Raw genomic sequence first — 19,255 nt, forward strand, 5'->3', positions numbered from 1 at the left:
GTTATCAGGGGGGAGGAGGGGAGGTCTCCTGGAGTTCAGGATTTTGTAACAAATATTGAATGCCAGGGAGAATGGATGCCAAGGTCAGGTTAAGAATAAAGAAAATTGATTTGGAGGTCAGGGTCACCATGTGAAAGGCCCCGAATGCTGCCAAAATATTTTCATTATCGCTGTTTTTGTTATGGAAAAGACCAGGCCCTGCGTATGGAGGCTTCGAGGAGGGAGCTGAAGCTGGGGAGGAGTGTGGGAGCAATGGGAGAGCAGAGCTCTAGGATTTTCTGGCTTTGCCAGTCGCGAGTTTCTTTGCCTGGCATTTGCCTCCCTTGTATAGTATGTAGATGGACAAACATTGATAATGACGCATTTTTCCCACAGCACCACACAGTTCTGAACTCTCTCTGTGTCTCTCTGTCGTGTTGCAGAGAAACTGGAAACAAATTCTTCCAGTTCTCTCTGCAGGAGTAAGCTATTTCACGTATCGCTGTGACTACTTTGCACCCATGCCTACAACATATCTACAGCGCCGGGCTGCATATTTTAACAAAATCCTGTTATTATTGGAGCTCTGACCCGATTTTGTTTCTATATTCTGAAGTAGAAAAGACTCTGGTGGCATGAAATTAGCAACACATTCTGCTAGTGTGTTAATTGTGTGAGAGTTTTTGGCAGAAGAAAATCTCCTAGCACAACACAGAATTTATTTTTTATTTAAATTTGGTAGTGATTTCATATTGTGTTTAAAGAGAAGCCCCATAGCTTAAATCACTTGGGATTTGCTGTACATTCAGGAAAAGAAAAAAGAAAAATCTGCCTAATGCAGTAGTGCAGAAGGAATTATGTAATTTAAAAAACATTTTTTTTATGTTTATTTTTACTTAGCAAGGAAACTGCTAGTGTTGATTTCTAATTTGTTATGAGAAATTGGCATTCCCAGGCAGTGGTTTGGGACGTCCTTGGGCCCCAATGTAGTAGCTGTATCTGGCCAGTAGCAGATTACCTGCCTTGATAAAAGCAAACACACATGGAAAACAGAAAGTCAAAATCTCCCAGGCCAGAGGGGCTGTTTTTCTCTAATAGATACCCCTTCCGAATTCCCCAAAGACCAAACGGGACATTGTATGGCCATGGCGGCGCCCGTAAACATGTGGCTGGGGGAGCAATTCCCAGGAAGGGGAAGGATGGACAGACAAGCCAACAGATGTGTCCCACCAAAGAAAATGGACTCATGCCCATACTTTGGGGGCAGGAGGCAGCTCTGAATGAGGATAAAAGGTAAATAACATGTACGGAATACTTCCTGTCTACTAGCTATTGTACCGGCTAGTATATGTCATCTCCAGGCCTTGGCCGTACACTAGGTATGTGCTTCTCCACCTGCCCTGGAATCAGCAGCCCGTCTTCTCCCGGCCCCTTGCCCGTCTCCTCTCCCTACACTTCCCTCCTTGCCCACCACTAAGCTGTCCTCTGGGAGGCTGAATGGGACTCCAAAGCAGCTTCTCCTGCTTGGCGCCCTCGGAGAGATGATTTACTTCCCAAGCCTGGGTTTCTGCCTCTGTGAAAGCGAGTCACACTTTGGACTAAGGTTACACGAAGTGATGGATGTGGAGAGCTCTCAGCCCCAGGGCTGGCCCCTGGCCCCCAGAGGTCCCTTTGCTTCCTGACCCCACAGTTACGGCAGCCACATCTAGTGAACCCACATTAGGGGCCAGGCACCATGCCAAGCCAGGCGTGGACAGAGATGTCCCCAGAGGTACCACAAAGTACATACCAGCCTTTGTTTAATCCTTAGATAACTTGGAAGGGGCTGGATGACCATCCTACTTCTACGAATAGGGAACCTGCGGCTTAGGGAAACCACACTGTGAAGAGCCGAACCAGGATGTCACCTTGTGTCTGAGTCCAAAGATGCCGTGTTCAACCCCCGTCCTCAGTCCTGGCTTCTGCGGAGCTTTAAACACTGATACCAGGACCCCTCCCCTCCCCAGACCAAGTGAATGGGGGTGGGCATGTCACCTTTAAAAGTTACCTGAGGAATCTAATCTGATGCTCAGTGAGTGATGAAACCACTCTCTTAATTCTGCTTCACTGCCTATTTATCTTCCATCGCCCACACGCACAAACCAGGGCTTCTCAACTAACAGGAATTTCAAATACTGGCCACTCACTAGCTAGTATTTACCATTTATGAACGATCTGCTATGGGATGGGCACTTTGTGTTTTCTTTGACTCTCATGGCAACCATTTAGGAGTAAAACGTCAATTTTCCTGGTTCACAGAACTTATATAAATAACTTAGTGCATGGTACCAGTAAGCCCTCAGGAAATAGTAGTATTGATATCATCATCATCATCATCATCATCATCATCCATCATCTCTTGAATCTTCACAGCAGCCTCCAGACCTGTCAACTCTGTCCCCTAAACATCCCCAAATTTGTCTACTTCTCACCACCCCTGAACCTGAATGCCCATCATGTCTCACCTGAAGAGCTGCTAACAACTCCCTGAATCCAACCTCATCCCCCTCCAATCCATTTTCTACGAAACAGCCAGGGTGATCTTTTAACAATACAAATATTTAACCTTTCCTGGCTGTAAAATGGTGAAAACTGTCAGGCCACTGGGGAAGGTTTGGTAGGTTGAGCCCTTCTTAGAAGTGCACCGTGGAGGGGCAGATGGATGTTAAACCTCCCTGTGCTGCCTGCGGGCCTGGACTGCAGACTGGAAACTGCACTGGCCCCGAGGACAGGGTACCTTTTTGTCATTCATGGGCAGAGAGAGAGAGAGAGAGAGAGAGAAGGGGAGAGAGAGAGAGGCTTGTGCTTTTCTAATTCACACAAAGGTTTTGTAGTAACAGCAAGCAACTGCCCTGAAATTGAACCTATCTCACTCAGTTATTATGCTAGATAAATGTGAAAATTTAAATAAGATGGAGGCTCCCTAGGGGAGTTGAAATTTGAACCCAGGCTGTCAGTCTCTAAAGCACCTATCCTAACCCCTGTTTGCCCTGGAATGCAGAGAAGTGATGCTCTCAGGGGATCCCACAGATAGGAAATTCTTTGGGCAAGCCATTGGGAGAAGCTGCACAGAGGTGGAAGTCTCTCCCTTCAGGGCCAAAAGTTGGCCCACAAAAGCCAACCGCTTGTTGCCCTTGCCCATCTAGTTAAGGTCTCAGTTCCTTCGACCTTCAAAAAACGTTGTAGAACTTTTCATGAGAAAAAGTGATTTTTAGGAGAAAGGGATTTAAGTGACAAGGGAAATACTTGGCACCTGACTTCTGTTTCAAGTGGATTCATTCCAAGCTATCTACTTGATAGGTGAGGTAGAGATAAAGAAAATGAGATTTTAATGCAATAATCTATCACTATTCTTCCTTATCAGGTCATGGCTTTTGCTTGCCCTGGATTGAATACTTGGTACAGCATTTTAGAACCAGAAGATCCCTTAGAAATAATGTACTCCAATGGTTGTCATCCAAGAGCTCCTTTAAGGGTGAGGGTCTTCACATGACTTTTCACTATTTCTGAGCTTATATGTGTGTTAAGTTGGCATGTACTGAGTACACATCTTATTTCTTTGCCTTTGACTAGAACTTTAGTAACTTAATATGTTAAAACGTTGAACACCTCATGCTAAGTTCTGATTACCAGTTATATGTCTTAAATTGATAAAAATGAAAATGAAATCACTGACCCCAAATAACACTTGGAGTCCACAGCAAAGTTCTGAATCCCAGAGCAGGGTGTAGTTCTACCATACCATCCTATCGTTTTCTTGACACTTAGGTCGATGATGAATTTTGTTTGGTAATTGGTTTTAGATAACCCAGGTTGAATTTTAATACAATCAATTCTTTTTTCAAAATTTCCCTTTAAGGAAAACTTAAGCTACTGTAAATTTAAAACCAGATCACTTCCCATTAATAGAAACAAATACTATGGAAACAAAGCATTGCGATTAAATTCCAGCTAACTACAGCTGCCTACCGGGGCTCTTAAGCTGAGACCCATTCACTTTTTGTTAAGGAAAGAGGGTAGAGGACATCAGGCAGTGTTGGAGAGGTGCTAAAGGAAAACTGGCTTCAAACTGTGGTTTTCTCTAGACTTACTCAGAATATAGAAAGGCAGTAAAAAAGGGAATGTTTTTCTCACAAAAACTATCTCACATTCCTGCTGCCTTCCACCCATGGGAGAAATACCACATGACAGTGGTTGTAAAAGAAATCAGAAATGGAGCCTCTGCCCCATGCACTATCTCCTCCTTTCCAGTTGCGCCAAGGACTCTCTTCGTTTTCCTCTCGAATGGGCCGTCTCTACTTCTCCTTCTCCTCCAGGGCTCATTGATCTAATCCCCTTTGCTCCTTACTTCCAAGGCCCTGCCTTTGCTCTTCTAAGTCTCAAGTCATGGGACTTCCTAGCTGGATGATGAGGGCACTTATGTCTTGGAGACAGAAAGAGAGTGGTGGAGGCAGACAGGTGGTGGTGGTGGATAGAGCCCGCTGTTCTTAACCAGGTCTGATACTCTCTGCTCAGTAATTCAGATTTTTTAGTTCTTTTTCCCTTTTCCATCATGCCATGGGAATACAACTGAACTTAAATGCTAACTCTGACACCGAGAAAGCCTTTCAGCCCCTTTCTCCCTTCACCTACTTCCCTGTCTCCCTGCAACTCCATGACAAGCACGCGGCTCGCATCTTATCCTTATATTCTTTACTCTGTCCTGCCTTCCTGAGGCATTCGTAAATTGCAATACTATTTTGTCATTCAATTATGTCCGATAGATTATTTAATTGCCCAACATTTCTATCCTGTTCGCTACCCTACCTTGGTGACTTCTGGAAATTTAACCATCCAAAGCCAAACAGTGTGGTTAGAGATACCGGCTTTCTTATTATTTGAATCATCTCAATTAGTTCCTCCTGCTCTGTGTCCCGTGTGTCTGTTTATGCTGCTGAGCCCTGATTATCTAAAACTCCTTTATCCAGAAACTCTCTTATCTGAAATGAGGTTGTGTTACTGGATGTGTTTTGTTTACCTTGAAAACTGTCTGGCTCACCTGAACCCCTGCTTGTCCAGTTTAATTCAATGCTTGCTTAGATTCTTCAGATCATCAGGGCCTTGGGGATCCCTACTCCATTTTCTTATTGTCTAACCTCTGCTGCAGAACAACTCCAATTTCAGTCTTACTTTCTATGGTGGAAACACATGCCACATTATCTGAATCCCACAGTTGTTTTACTATTTTGTTCCTGCCTACTTTTTAAAACCCACATTAAAAAAAATAAGAATTGGACTTTTTAAACCTCCTTTGGTATTCTGAGGTAGCATAGTCAAAGGGAAAGGATTCTGTCTTGCATTTAGGGACCTGTGTTCTTGGCTTGGTTCTCGAGGTGACTGTGTAACTTAAAACAAGTGCCTTAAACTTCATGTATTTCCATTTCTCCGTCATTTGGAGATAATAGTATCCATGCTTCCTTTTTATGTGATGTTCTGTAGATAATAGAGAGGATAGCTGTAGGAAAGCTTAGAGGGGAATATCCTTTTTCTATTTAATCTAGAGAGAGAGAGTCATTCCCAATTAATTAATAATTAATTTAGAGAGCGACTCCTTAATTATTATATTTTTATAATATTTCACATTTGGCAAAGAAAAAGATTGAAAGGTGTTAATGGAAGGCTGGCATCAGACTGAGGCTTTCTCTGAACAATACAGAAATGGTAATTCTCAGCAAATGAGTACCTCACTCTGCTTAAACACTTCCCATACTAGAAAGATCACTGTGTCTTTTAAAGGTTTTCATTACTGAACTCTTAGTTAGATATTTCTTTCTTGCATGAGGCAAAAAAAAATATCCCTTTAGGAATTTTCACCTGATTATCCTATTGTAATTCAATTCACCAACCATTTACCAGGCACCTACTATATGCAAAGTCCTGTGTCAGTCATCTAAGGTTACTAAGATTAATTCAGCTTGATTTCTGGACTCAAGATCTTTGCAAATGTACAAATGAAAGGTCAAATGTAGTTTTGGATATTTTAAAGACAAAGATATTTCACAACTGGCTAAGTTAGAGTATTGACCCTACTGCCTGGAACAACCAAAATAATGAACAAAATGTGCCTAACAACAGTTTTTAAGACACTGATTTCCAAGAGATAGAAACAAACAAAAAAGTATGGCTTACTATACAGAAAGCCATACAAAAGCTTAATGTCTCAAGAGAGTTTTCAGGCCCCCATGCAAGGAAGAAGAATCCAGGCATAGGAGTCCAATGGACTCCATGAGAGAAGATGGAGCTCATTCCTGGGGACCAAGACAACTGAAGTTTGCAGGACAGACTACTGGAGACAAGAGAGCTACACAAAGTCAGAGGGGCAGATATTTATAGAGGTTCCCCTTAAATAGTCAGCAGAGAACTGATCAAAGAGTGCATGTGAGGAAGCTACCCAATGAGGAATGTACCACCCCAAAAAAGGAGAGGGAACAGGACCATGAATAGTTGCATGTTTCCACCAGTCACACTGAAAAGCCTCATAATTCATGGGGCATTGAATAGAATACTCAGAAGGCTCTTTTCTCAGTAATGAAAAATAATTCACCCTAGACTAAACACAGTTCTGGTTCCACCTAACAAATCTTCAAAACAAGACCTAAAAGGAGCAGATCGTTTACAAGCAATTTAACTGCATCCCAGAACAAAGCCCAAGAGTATTTATAGGAATACAAAAAGAGCCAGTACCCAACAAAGTAAAATTTACAAAGTATGGCATCTGGTAAAAAATTACCAGTTGTGCAAGGGAGCAGGAAAATATGCCCTATACTGAGGGAAAATAACAGCCAATCAAAACCAACCCAGTACTGACACATATGATAGAATTAACAGAGCAGGACATTCAAACAACTATTAAACCTGTATTGCAGGCGGTCAACTAGTGAATTACAAACATGGAAGATATTTAAAAGACCCCAAATGAACTTCCAATGATGAAAAATACAATTTCCGATATAAAAATCAGATCAAATGAATTTAATGACAGATTGGATATTGCAGGAAAAAAACTTCAAGGAATTTAAAGAAACAACAGTAGACACCATGCCCACTTAAACATAGAAAAAAAAAATAATGAAAAAAAATGAAGACTCACTGAAGTTGTTCTTTGGAACAACTCTAAGGAGTCCAATATTCATATAATTGGTATTTACAAGGAGAGCAGATGGGGGTATGGAAAAACAATTGAAGCCCAAGCATGGGAAACATAAAGAAAACTAAACCAGGGAATATCATAAACAGATTGTTCAAAACAATGATAAAAAGAAAATCTAAAAAGCTGTCATAGCAAAAGGATACATTATGTACAAAGGAACAACAGCAAAAAAGAATAGTAACAGTTTCTCATCAGAAACAATGCAAGTGAGATGATAATGAACAGTATCTTTAAAGATGAAAAATTGTCAACCTGGAATTCTATACCCAATGAAAACACCTTTCAGAATTGAAGACAAAATAAAGGTTTTTTAGACATAAAACGAGAAAAAGAATTTTTTTCACCAGTAGATCAATGCTACCAAAAAAAAAAAAAAAAGTTAAAGGAAGTCATATAGGCAGAAAGAAAAATGATACCAGGTGGAAATCTGGATTGACACAAAGGAATGAAGAGAACTGCTACATAAATATATGTATATATATATATATATATATATATATATATATATATATATATATATTTAATAGTTAAATCTCTCTAAAAGATAATTGACTATTTAAACAAATGTAAAATAAGGTTTTAATACATAAAGAAGAAATATTTGACAAAATAGCACAAAGTCTTGGAGGAGAGAGATAGATCTTATAAGGTTCTTAAGCTACGTGAGAATTATAGTATGACAAAACAGTTTCAGCTAAGAAGACAATAAAGGAGATCAAATGGAATTATTAACAAATACTCAATTTAAAAGAAGGCAGAAATAAAGAAAATAAGAAACAAATAATAGATGAGGGGAAAAATGGACCTTGTCATCCACTCTGGTCTCAAGGTAAAAACTAGATCCCCCTTTCTACAGAAAAACAGCCTCCCCTTGTGCAGAAACAAACCAAGGCCTCATCTGAGGCAGGTGCTTCACAAGACCATGCTTGTCCTCCTCAAGATCTGACCTTGCCCTCCTCTCATTACCAGTAACTGGAGTCAGGTCTCAGCACAGCCTGATCTAGGAAATACAATGCCTGCTTCTTGTATGCAAAAAGACTTGTAAGACCTGGCAAATAGGCACTGGTAGAAACCAGCAAAATACACATGAAAGTTCATCTTGAGAGGCATTGGATAAGGGAGGCCTAAATATAAAGATGGACGGGAAGAATTCACTGATTCTTCCTTGACTCAGGAATTAACATTCTGGCAAAAACACCATGATCCAGTTATAATACACTACTGGCATGCCTGGAGCTTGGCTACTGCAATGGATTACTGTAAATAAGGTAAAGTTGCTAGAATGACCTTGGCAGACTATAGAGGAAGGGTCAAAGGGGGAATGGGAATGTTAAAATGGATTTACTAGGGAGATCAGAGAACTCTTCATCTTTCTATATTCCCCAGAAAGTCCCAGAGGACATTGCTTTGACTAAAGCAATAAGAAATGCACTGATGAAGAAAGTACTGATATCTTTTGAGAAACTCCAATGTTGGTCTGTCCCCTGTAAACTGAGATTGATAGGAGATGCTTCCATGAGTCTGGGCTCCTTAGTATCAATCAGAATGATAGGATTCTGGAATGTCAGAAGCCAGGTAGCAATTCTTAAGTGACAGTAAAACCTGTATGTGATTACTATAGGGGCAACCAGGCTGGAAGATGCTTAGGCCCTCAAGCATCTGTTGCAGTGGCTAAAAGGCCAGTGTCCCCAGTGAAGAGACAGATGAACAGCCAAGTAAGGTGATGATTGACTTGTAAAAATAGAGAAAAAAAAAACTGAGAGCGGAAAGACACATCAATATAGATCCAGTAGGTCCAGGAGGTTATTTTCCCATTCCCCAAGTGCATAATTTGGATGGATAAACAGAGTAGCCGGCAGAATCCTACCACTGGTTCCTTGACCTACAAAGTAAGAGCCATTAGAATTGGAAGCTCCAAGTGGCAGCCTATCCATCCCTAGTCCCTCAGCCAGGAGAGTAAACCCAAGTCAACACTGCATTCTGCAGGGGAATTGGTGCTGCCATCAAGGACAAAGTATATGAAGATAATATTCTCCATCATATTCCTATATAATTCACCTGTATGGACCTTTAAAAAATAAAATGACAGATCACAGTGGATGACAGTGGACTACCATAAACTTAACCAAGAGGTAAACCCCAATCTTAGTTGCTGAGCTAAATATTTTTACTAACACATCAGCACAGCCTCTGGCACTCTGTAGGTTGCTGTTGATCTGGTGACTGTATTATTTTCAACTCCTCATCAGTAAACAGGATCAAAAGCATGTCTCATTTAATTGTCAAAGATATCAGTACACATTCATAGTCTTGCTTAAGGCTATTGGAAGTCTCTTGTGCAAAGTCACAGAATAGTGTGCAGGCATCATCATTTCCTTGATATTCCATAGGCACACTGGAATGCTATATTGATCACATCATGCAAATTTAACCTGGTAAACAGAAGGAGCATACTGTGTGTCAGAGAAATGAAACCCCACAAAGACTCCGCAACCTGCCTCATCAGTGACAGTTTTAGGAGTCCAGTGATCTAAGGTGTGCTGGGACATCATCTTTGAGGTGAAGGACAAGATGTTAGATCTTGTACCTTATTCCAGTTTTCTATTTCTGTATAACGAACCACCTCAAAACTCAGTGATGTAAAATAACCACCATGCTGTTATGCTCACAGATTCTGTGCCTCAGGAATTTGGATAGGACACGCCAGGAATGTCTTGTCTCTACTTCTTGATTTTGCAGCTTTTCTAAATTGGGGTTCCATGATAGACTGCATCCCTAATTCGTTAAGGCATCCATTTCTATGCAATGAACTAATTTCTCTCAGTGTATCTAGAATGGTATTAGTTATGTACCATACTTGGGAGAATTGAAAAAATAGTCACTCAAACCATTTTCTGTCTTCAGTGGCTCAGATGAGGAACCTCGGTTGAGAAAGGTTAGCTGGAACCTTAAGTGGGGAACTCAAATAGCTAAGGGTAACTCAGGCTAGAGTAAAATCTTATGGAGTCATCTTCACCTAGTTTTCTAGAGCTTGAGCTGGGTGACTGGAAGGCTAGAGTCCATGAGGACTATCAATTTGAACATCAACACATGGCCTCACCATGTGGCTTGGACTTCTTCACAGTATGGCAGCTCAAGGGTGGTTAGAAGAGCAAGTGTCCCAATGAACAAGAGAGAAGCTACAGGGCCTTTTATGGCCCAGCCTCAGAATTCACATTGTGTATCTTCCACCATCCTCTATTAGTTGAAACAGTAAAAATTCCAGCCAGATCAAGAAGAGGGGATATAGACCCCATCTCTTGATTGTAGGAGTGTCAACGAAGTTGGAGATGTTTTAAAACCACTAAAATTCTTTAGAAATTGGAGGCAGCATATACTACTCTTGGGAACACCGTTCTAATCCATTTATTGGGCGACTTGGAAGGCTGCCAGTTTTGAGAGGCAGAGCAAAATCTGCCGCAGATCCTGCTGTGGTACAAGTGGCTCTGTCACTCAGGCCGTATGACCAGTAGATATAACGGTGCTGTTTATTGTGAATAAAGATACTGTGTGTGGGAAGTCTCTGTAAAGCCCCATAAAGAGAGCTACAGAGCGGATCCTAGAGTTCTAGAGCTAGACCTTCCTCCTGTAGCAGAAAACTATAAACCATTTGAAAGAGAGCTCCAGAGCCCTGACGGAGACGAGTCTTCTGATCATGGGACATCAAGTGACCACACAGCCAGAACTGCCCATTAGGAGGTAGGTATGATCAGATGGTTGAAGTTGGACAGTCACAGCTATAATGTGTCCTACAATGAAAATGTTTCATTTGGGATTGGTCCAGAAGGGATCCAGAGTAAGTTCCAGCTGCCTCAGATTCCTGTGTTATCTACCTCTCTTGCTCAGTGCACACCTAAAGCCTTAGAGTTCCTTATAACCAGCTCATTGGAGAAAGACTTGGACCTAGTTGATAAATGGATTACCTTGTAAAGTTGGTGTTAGCAAAAACTGGACCATCACCAGACTACAGCCTGATTCAGGGTACCCTCAAGGGTAGTGAAGGTCACTCCTCCTAGTGAGAAGAGCTGTGGACAATGCCCTTGTTCGTTAAGCCTGTAGGGAGAAAAAAGCAATTGGAGTTAAGGGTACATGTGGACCCATAAGCAATGATAAATGGGTTGCTGGTTGGGTCAGAAGCCTCAAAGGAGCAAACATGAAATTTGGAGACCAAGAGATAAGAAAGCGTGGAGAAAATATGTAGATGGACCTGTGGTACTGGGCATATAGCACACAGCTCTGTGTCTCACACCCAGGCCCACGGGAGTACCTCCCTGAGATGCAGCACCGAACATCTAGGTGGGCAGGATGTCCTGAGGATGCCAGCCAGCCCCTCTCCCTAGCCCTTCCTGGACTTGCGGGGACAGAGGGAACATGGAGCAGGGATAGAGGGTCTGCATGGCCTCCATAGCATGAGTGCCATCTCACCAAGACCAGTCTAGCAACTTCTGTACTATATAGTCTGCCTGTCACCAGAGACTGGCACAGAACCCTCCATATGGCATGTGTCCCTGAAGGAGACAAGCAGGTCATTGGTGGTAGCTTTTCCCATCAGACACCCTCTGTCCAGGAGGGAGCAGTGACTCAGCCTTACCAGATGCGATATGGGTTTGCTTTCCTTGACCCAGTGCCTCTGCCAGCAGCACCACTGACTTAACCATTCCTACATATGTCTGAAGAGTTAACACACCAGGGTCAACCCTTGACCAGTTGGTGCCAACAGCCAAGAATGATCCTCTCCTCCATTCCTTGAGGACAGTCTTCAAAGGTCCAAGCAGGATGGAGCCCTATTTGACCTCCATGCCTATCAGCTCAATAAAGCACTTGGGATTGGCTTTCTCTTCTCCTTTGTTTGACATCTTAGTCTGCCATTCCTGGTGTTTGTGTTTCCTAAAATAAACCACCTGCCTTCCCTTCCTTTCTCAGGCTCTACTTTCTGCAAGAACCCAGGCTAAGACACTATCCAAGACCTATTCACAAAACATGCTCTTTCTGTAAAGTGAGAGGTCATTGTGTTGTAATTCAAGCAATCTCCACTCACATTGGCACCAAGGTATTTTTTGTTTGCTTGCTTGCTGGCTGGCTTTTAGATAAGAAAGGAATTTGGAAAACACAAAATATCAGGTTCCCACTTAGGTATTGTCAATTCTATTCGTGGACATGACGTGCATCACACCGGTCTTCTGGCTGGCTGTGCAGATGGTACCTGCAGGGGGCTTGGCTGAGGAATGGGTGGGGCTTCATTCACCAAGCAGAGAACCTGGCGCAGGTCACACCTACCCAGAGGAAGAGATGCCTGTTCCTAATTCCCAAGAGGGACTGTTGGCTCACAAAGCCATGTGCCTAAAAAGTACTTCCACCCAAGGAGGGCACATTTTCTAATCACCAGAAAATCATCTTATGGGCCAGCAAAGTTTCAGCTTCCACCCACATTCCCACCTCTGGTATTTAGTTCTTGATGCTCCCACATTTGGTTCAAAGCTAAGAGCATTTTCTTGATTCATTAAAAACTCATAACACAGCTCAGCACATTTAAAGTTCTCAGGTCCAGAACTAGTGAGAAAGAGATATTTGTGCAGTTGGAAGGAACTTTAGCAATTATCTAAGGCTAGGCCAATCTCTCCATTTGACGGATGAGGAAACTGAGTCCAGAACCACTTTTGTATCACTTCCTACTCTCCCCAGGCCAGATGCCAGGCTCCAGCCAGGGCTGCTTACTCAGCAGCTTCTGTGACCAGCTCAGTTTCAAGTAAAGAACTGCTATAACTGACTAAACGACCCATTTCCTGAAAGCAACTTTATGCAGATGAGTAAAGTGAGAAAATAAGGCACAAACTGACATTGTGCAAACTTAAACACTTTTCACTTATGTATAATATTTTTGGAGGGGTTTCTAGCTTTGACTTTGATTACTAGGCACCTGTAAAAGTGAGGACACGTTGTTGTATTCATATTATTTTAATATACATTAAACACTAGGCCAAAAAAGAAAAAGAGATGTGTTGAATGGCCATTTTCATTGTTGTGTTTTCAACAAACCTACATTGGGGCCTTTTGACTCACTGGTGGCATAATTTGAGTGTTTTGTTGTAGGTGATAATTGATATTTCACTGTAAAATGGAAGATGAGACTGATGAAAATCTAGTTATAAAGTGGCTAAGAGGAAGTCAAGACAGAGAGGCAGGTAAGCTAGTTTGCAAGAAATGAAATAAAGAGCCTGAGGGATCTTGCTGTGGCCCAGGCTTAAAGAATCCATGAATTCCAGTCTGAGCTCTGTTGGTTACCTTGACATTTTGGGCTGGCTTTTCTTTATTACCTTGCTCAGGTGACTACCCCTGACCCTTCTCAGGTTAGTACTCAAGTTGGTGGATATACTGATGATGGCACTGTCTTGGCAACCTCCATACAGGGAGGGAGCCTTGCCCCACCCTGTTCTTCAGCCCCGAGTGGGCAGCGGAGCTGGATGGAGCACACATTTGCCATGTCTCTCCACGGTGCACATTTTGGAAACTGAGGACCCACGTGGCTGACCTGGGCCCCTAAATTCCCACAACTCTGCTCTCTACTCTGTCAGATCTCAAGGCACATGAGACTGAGAAGCTACTCACCTGTTCCTTTCTGCTGGTGTCGCCACACCTGGAGAAAGTGAGATTTGAAGGATGGATAGGATTTCTGCAGCTCATCACCTGCATAGTGGTGAGCGTGTTCCAAAATATGAGGGACTTGTTTTACGTGTCAGGCTGGCAGGCAGAGTGGATCAACTTCAAACCTGAGGAGGTGATTTCCACCCTGTCTGCTTCAAAGTAGCAGGTAGGAAAGAGTGGGGCCTTTTGCTCAATATTAGAACCCCACTTTCTGGTTAGAGTTCCCAACTCTATTCTTATCAGCTCTGTGATTTGAGGCCACTACCTTAACATCTCTGTGCCTCAGTTTCCTTACGTGGGAACTGGGCCAATAACAACAAACACTTACTGACTGCTTGCTATGTGCCAAGCCCAGGTCAGAACCCTGTACTCATATATATTCATTTATTCCTCATAATGATCCCGTGAGGTAGACATTACTATTGTCCCCATTTTACAGATGAGAAAAGTGAGTCACACAGCTGGGAAATGGCCGAGGTGACATTGAAATCCCTGTGGTCTGGCTCCATTATCTATGCTCTTATCTGCTCAGTAGAGTGGTAAGCAATATTACCTCCTTCACAGGGCTGTTGAGATACTTAAATGAGTTAATCATGTCAAGTGCTTAGAGCACTCAGTGCTGGCCACCTGGTAAGTGCTCAATAAATGTGGGCTGCCACTATTACTCTTGTTCCGCTCTCATTTGGGGCTTGTGATGAGGACACTGAAATGGACGAGGGCATGGAAGTAGAGATGGGACAACAGGAGACAGCTAGGGAGCTATGGGATGACTTGGGGCTTCCGTCCTCCGGCCGTCCCCTTTCCCCCCAGGCAGCAGCGATGATATTTATTAGTATCCAAGTATGTACAAGTTTACCTCTATCTAACTTTCCACAAAGAATTTCTGTGCTCACCTTGGGCCAGGTGATCTGTCATCCCATCCTCATGCTTTTGAAGCTCTGAGCACAGACATTACAATCAAATCACTCACATCACATTGCCCCAACAAGCTCTTTCTTTCTGTTTCAGTGTCCTAACTAAGAGACACCCCTTCCTCTCCAGGCAACTGACACCGAGAGTTCTGCTCCCTGAGATTACTAAACATCCCCCATCATCAGAACTATTTCCTGCCCTTCTCTGCTCCATGCTCTGCACCAGGGGGCTAACCTCTATGGACTGTTTACCTCAACTCCCTTGCCAATGGGCATCCGGTTGGGCTTGGTCAACAGGAGGCATCAGCAGGAGATAAGGCAGGAGGGAAGGGGTCGGAGTGTTTCTTCCCAGCTTCACCGGTGCCTGACAAGGGCTGTGACCCTTCGCCACTGCAGCTTCCACTGGCCTGGAGCCTCCTCCATGGCACCCGTCCCTGAGCTCCTGTAACTACCTCCTCCTCTTGTCCCTTTGCCCTAAGGATGTTCATAGCTTCCCACTGTTCCTGGTGTCTGGGTGCATTGCCACCCTTGTTTGTTCCCCTTACCCGTTTCACACCACTGTAAACTGTGCCTTCATTCACACTTTGCATTTCCACCATCTGGTAGAACTCAGGTCCCTGCCAGGACCCTGGTTGATACCCCCACACGCGTGGGGATCACTTTACCCATGGGACCCAGAGGTAGAACTGTCCCTGTTCTGTTCATTATTATTCTAAAAGTTAATCTGGTTGACAGTGTTGAGTAGCACATGCTAATGTTGGTTAACATTAAAATTGGAAGTGATAGACGAGCATGAGAAAGAAAACAAAGACCACACATATTCTCAGAGCACAAAGGTAAGTGCTCTGGTACCATGCGATTCTTCCTTATCACAAAGGGATCGTCTTGCATTGTTTACTGGCTTAAATATATTATGAATAATTTTCTTCATCAATAACATACTTCAACACTCATGAATTTACCTCTAAGACCTCGAAGTCAAAATTCCCAGTGTCTGTGTAGTATTACACCTAGGCTGGTACTATAGTTTAATAGTCCTTTATTAATGAATGTTCTGGTTGATTCCAAGTTTTCCTTATTATAAACACTGCTGCAATAAACATTCTTGTGCAATAGAAAATACTTGAAAATACAACACAATAAACTCAGTCTTCCTAAAGCAAAAGACACATATGCTGCAGCAGCAGGGTCACCTCATCTCAAGAGAGAGTAATATCTGCTTTATCTGCCTCCCACTGATGTTGTGAGGTACAACTGAGAAAATGTGTACGTAAGTTCTTGACAAACTTTACAGTGTGTGGCGTGGTTGTTATAATACGATCTTATTCTTTCACAACAACCCTGCAAAGCAAGCATGGTGGATACGTCCTCAAGGCACATGGTACTGACAACTTGCGAGACATAAAGAACTGAAGGCTTACTTTTAGGCTTTTATATATTTATTTCTCTTTAGCACAACAAAGAATGGTGTGTAAGAAAAGCAGCCTTCCTGTATAAGAGTAAACTACCAGCTGGCAGTACATTCGATCTGTTTTGGGGCATGTTAACTCATTGTGTCCCTTCCAGAGGACCATTTCAAACAATGGAAGGAATTTGAGTCCTCTGAAAGGTCCCTGGGGCCCTGAAGTCCCTCACTGACAATACTGGTTATCCCAACTCCTATAGCTGATTAGTCATAATGACTACTTTCCAGTCCTTTCCTGATAGTCTCTTCTAAAAAGCACTTTAGATAACTCTGCTTGATTAAAACAATTGAGAAGTAGTTTAGTTTTTTTTTTTTTTCTTTAATGGGAACTTTTATATCAAGTGTAGAAGCTACATATGACATCTCACATAGAAAGCACCCCATCACTCAGAAGAAGGCACTCCATTTTGGATGAACTCTTGATTTACCTCCTATGAATCTAAGTTCCTGGACGTTCTCTACTCTTGCTAAGGCAATACTATTAAACTGTCAGAACACAGTTTCCGGGGGCAAGAGTCTTACATAGTTTTTAATTCTTAATAAAAGGCACCAGTCAAGTTTTTAAATTCTGTCGTGAATCATGCTACATGCCCTTTGTTAACTAGTATGAGAAGAAAACATTTCTATGCATTAAAATGTTTACGTTCTACCAAGATGAATGATATTCTATGTGATTGCTTGTTTTCCATTGCAGTTCGGTTTTTCCACAAAAAATACAACAAAGGAGACATAACCCTACTTTGTAATGTCACTAAAGTTTTTACTTTAAATGCTGATGAATTAAGAAAAGGCACAAAGCCTTCTCTCTGATATTTTTCTCAGTGACTTGATCATTTTTCTCTCTTCTGGGAAGAATAGAAAGAGGGAACAGGGCGTGGTTTTCATGTGCCGGATGTAACTCGTCTCAACAGCACAAGAGGCCCAGGGCTTGTTTTCAGTATGAGTCAAGGAAGCACCTGCCACCTAGTCGGACCACCTGATCCAGGGGTCTTGGCAAGGAAAGGTGTGCATACCTCACACAGAGATACTGCAATTGCTTTTGTTTCCTTCCTGCCTAATTTTATCTTTGTAGATATTCCACTGTTTCTGTGGGCTTTTTTTCATTTCCATCACTACAACTGCCCCATTTTTATTTTATTTTTTTTTACAGTTGTGTACTCAACCAAAGAAAATGAGTAAGAAAAACAATTATGATAGTGAAAAAAAAAAAAGTCAAAACTGCCATATGTGAGACCCATGGGAGTCCCTGATTAATTTTCATTTTCATCGTTTAGTTCTGAGCTTGGCCTGATTCAGTGAATGTGTGAATACGTATGGTCATGGACGTGATTTCCTTGCAGCTTTAGAAAAAGTGAACAAGCCCAAGTCTCTTTCTTACCATGATAGGTTCCTGAAAGGCAAGAACTGTGACTCCATGTGCAGATGGTCCCCATACCACAGCAGCAGACTTTGTCACATGGCAATTCCAAAGTGGGAATTTTGATAGATTTTATAAAGCGGCCCGCTAACACTGAAAGCTCATATTATAGACGACATTGTCCATTCCTTTGTTTGTGTCTCCCTTGTCTTTTCTTGGATCCATATTCTCCTACCCATTTGGGATGCTCGAAATACTGATTCTGAAAAAAAGTAATCAATCAGCAAATAGTTAGCAAGGGTTAGGACTCTCGAGGAGTCTAGTTGAAAAACAGAAAAAAGTACCAGCATGATAATTGTACCAAGAGTACTCATGGAAATGTAAACGTGTGGAGATCACAGTATATTGGGAATGACTAGGGAAGGAGCAGAGCCGTGGACAGCGAGGAAGGATGGGTGGGACTGAGTGAGGCGGGCAGACTGAAGAAAGATGTGGCATCTGTGAAGGACAAGTTAACAGAAGTGAGAAGGTTAGTTTGAACAGGTATGTTAAGGAAATGGTGAGTGTGACCAGAAAGAGTTTTCACGAAGGGACAATGGCACCTAAGGGCAGCATGTCATTAGGAACCAGTAAGTGCATTTAAAGCCTACGAGATTGGCTCTTGATCCTACAGGCAAGAGAAAGTCACCGAACATTTTTAGGCAGGAGAGAGGCATGGGGAAAGTTATCTTTAAAAATGATTAATGTGACAGTAATGACCAAAATGGGTGTCAGGAGGCTCCTGCCCAGTCTGGCGGGGAGGCCATTGAGGCCTAGGAGAAGATGGTGGCCATGACAATGGAGAGAGTAAGAGTGAATCCTCAGTGGGGCAAAGAAGACTGGCCTGAACTCTGGGAGCTGCCCAGAGTCCGCTCAGGAAACACCTTGTGGCTAAAGCCTTTTTTCTGTCTCTACAAATCACTCCCATTCTATTCCTTTGCTTTGCCCTTGAGAGTCTGATCAATTATGCTGTGCTAAGATGTTACAGACAGATTATGGCTTAAAATAGGAGCCAGATAACACAAAATTACACAGTGATGAGAAATATTAAGTAGCAGGCACACTATTAAAAACAACTTCTCACAGAATTCCTTCAAAATTCGAGTAAAACACAGTTTTCAATACAAAGAAAAACAAAAGAAACTTGGTAGGGTTGGGGGGAGTTACACAAGAAGCCATGGACTTCAAACTTTTCTTCAAGTTGTGGCATTGGGGTGGTGGTTGACCGCTATGACACCAAGAGAAAGCAAGTTAGCCTGGATTAGAGACCATTTTTCTGCTTTCCAAATTACTTTGATTGCTCAGGGTCATTGCCCTGCACACATCTGGACTCCGGGAATGAGTCATGTAAAGAGGCACCCCCAAACAGAAGTTTCTGTTCTCTTCCGTGGCTCTAATGAGTGCTCTCTACTTGGACCGCCTGTTAAACAAATCAAGGGAGAAAACAGGAGTATCCAAAGCAGCCATGCACATTTCCACAGGCTGAAAGAAATAGGTCTGAATGAAACTGGGCCAGGCCGAAGAGACTTCAGGCATCTGCCAAAGATAAGAACCTCGCTTCTAAGAATGTTCTCCAGCCTTCCACAGCGCCTTCC

At 42.5% G+C, this 19,255-nt stretch overlaps 2 long non-coding RNA genes across 3 annotated transcripts in view; one reads left to right on the top strand and one right to left on the bottom strand.

The window, feature by feature from the left end:
- LOC109453685 (uncharacterized) overlaps positions 1 to 19,255 on the bottom strand; it is an 84,232-nt gene that overhangs the window by 26,254 nt on the left and 38,723 nt on the right. For both annotated transcript variants that reach the window (XR_012495119.1, XR_012495120.1), the window contains 2 exons: positions 17,643 to 17,883; positions 11,170 to 11,299 (listed from right to left, as the gene is read on the bottom strand). This is a non-coding gene — a long non-coding RNA (uncharacterized LOC109453685). The remainder of the gene's footprint in view (positions 1 to 11,169; positions 11,300 to 17,642; positions 17,884 to 19,255) is intronic.
- Positions 1 to 19,255, top strand: part of LOC141570703 (uncharacterized) — a 53,497-nt gene that overhangs the window by 13,965 nt on the left and 20,277 nt on the right. The gene's annotated exons all lie outside the window — the stretch shown is intronic.

The sequence above is a fragment of the Rhinolophus sinicus genome, linkage group LG03 (assembly GCF_036562045.2).
Source record: "Rhinolophus sinicus isolate RSC01 linkage group LG03, ASM3656204v1, whole genome shotgun sequence".
NCBI classification, from domain to species: Eukaryota; Metazoa; Chordata; class Mammalia; order Chiroptera; family Rhinolophidae; genus Rhinolophus; species Rhinolophus sinicus.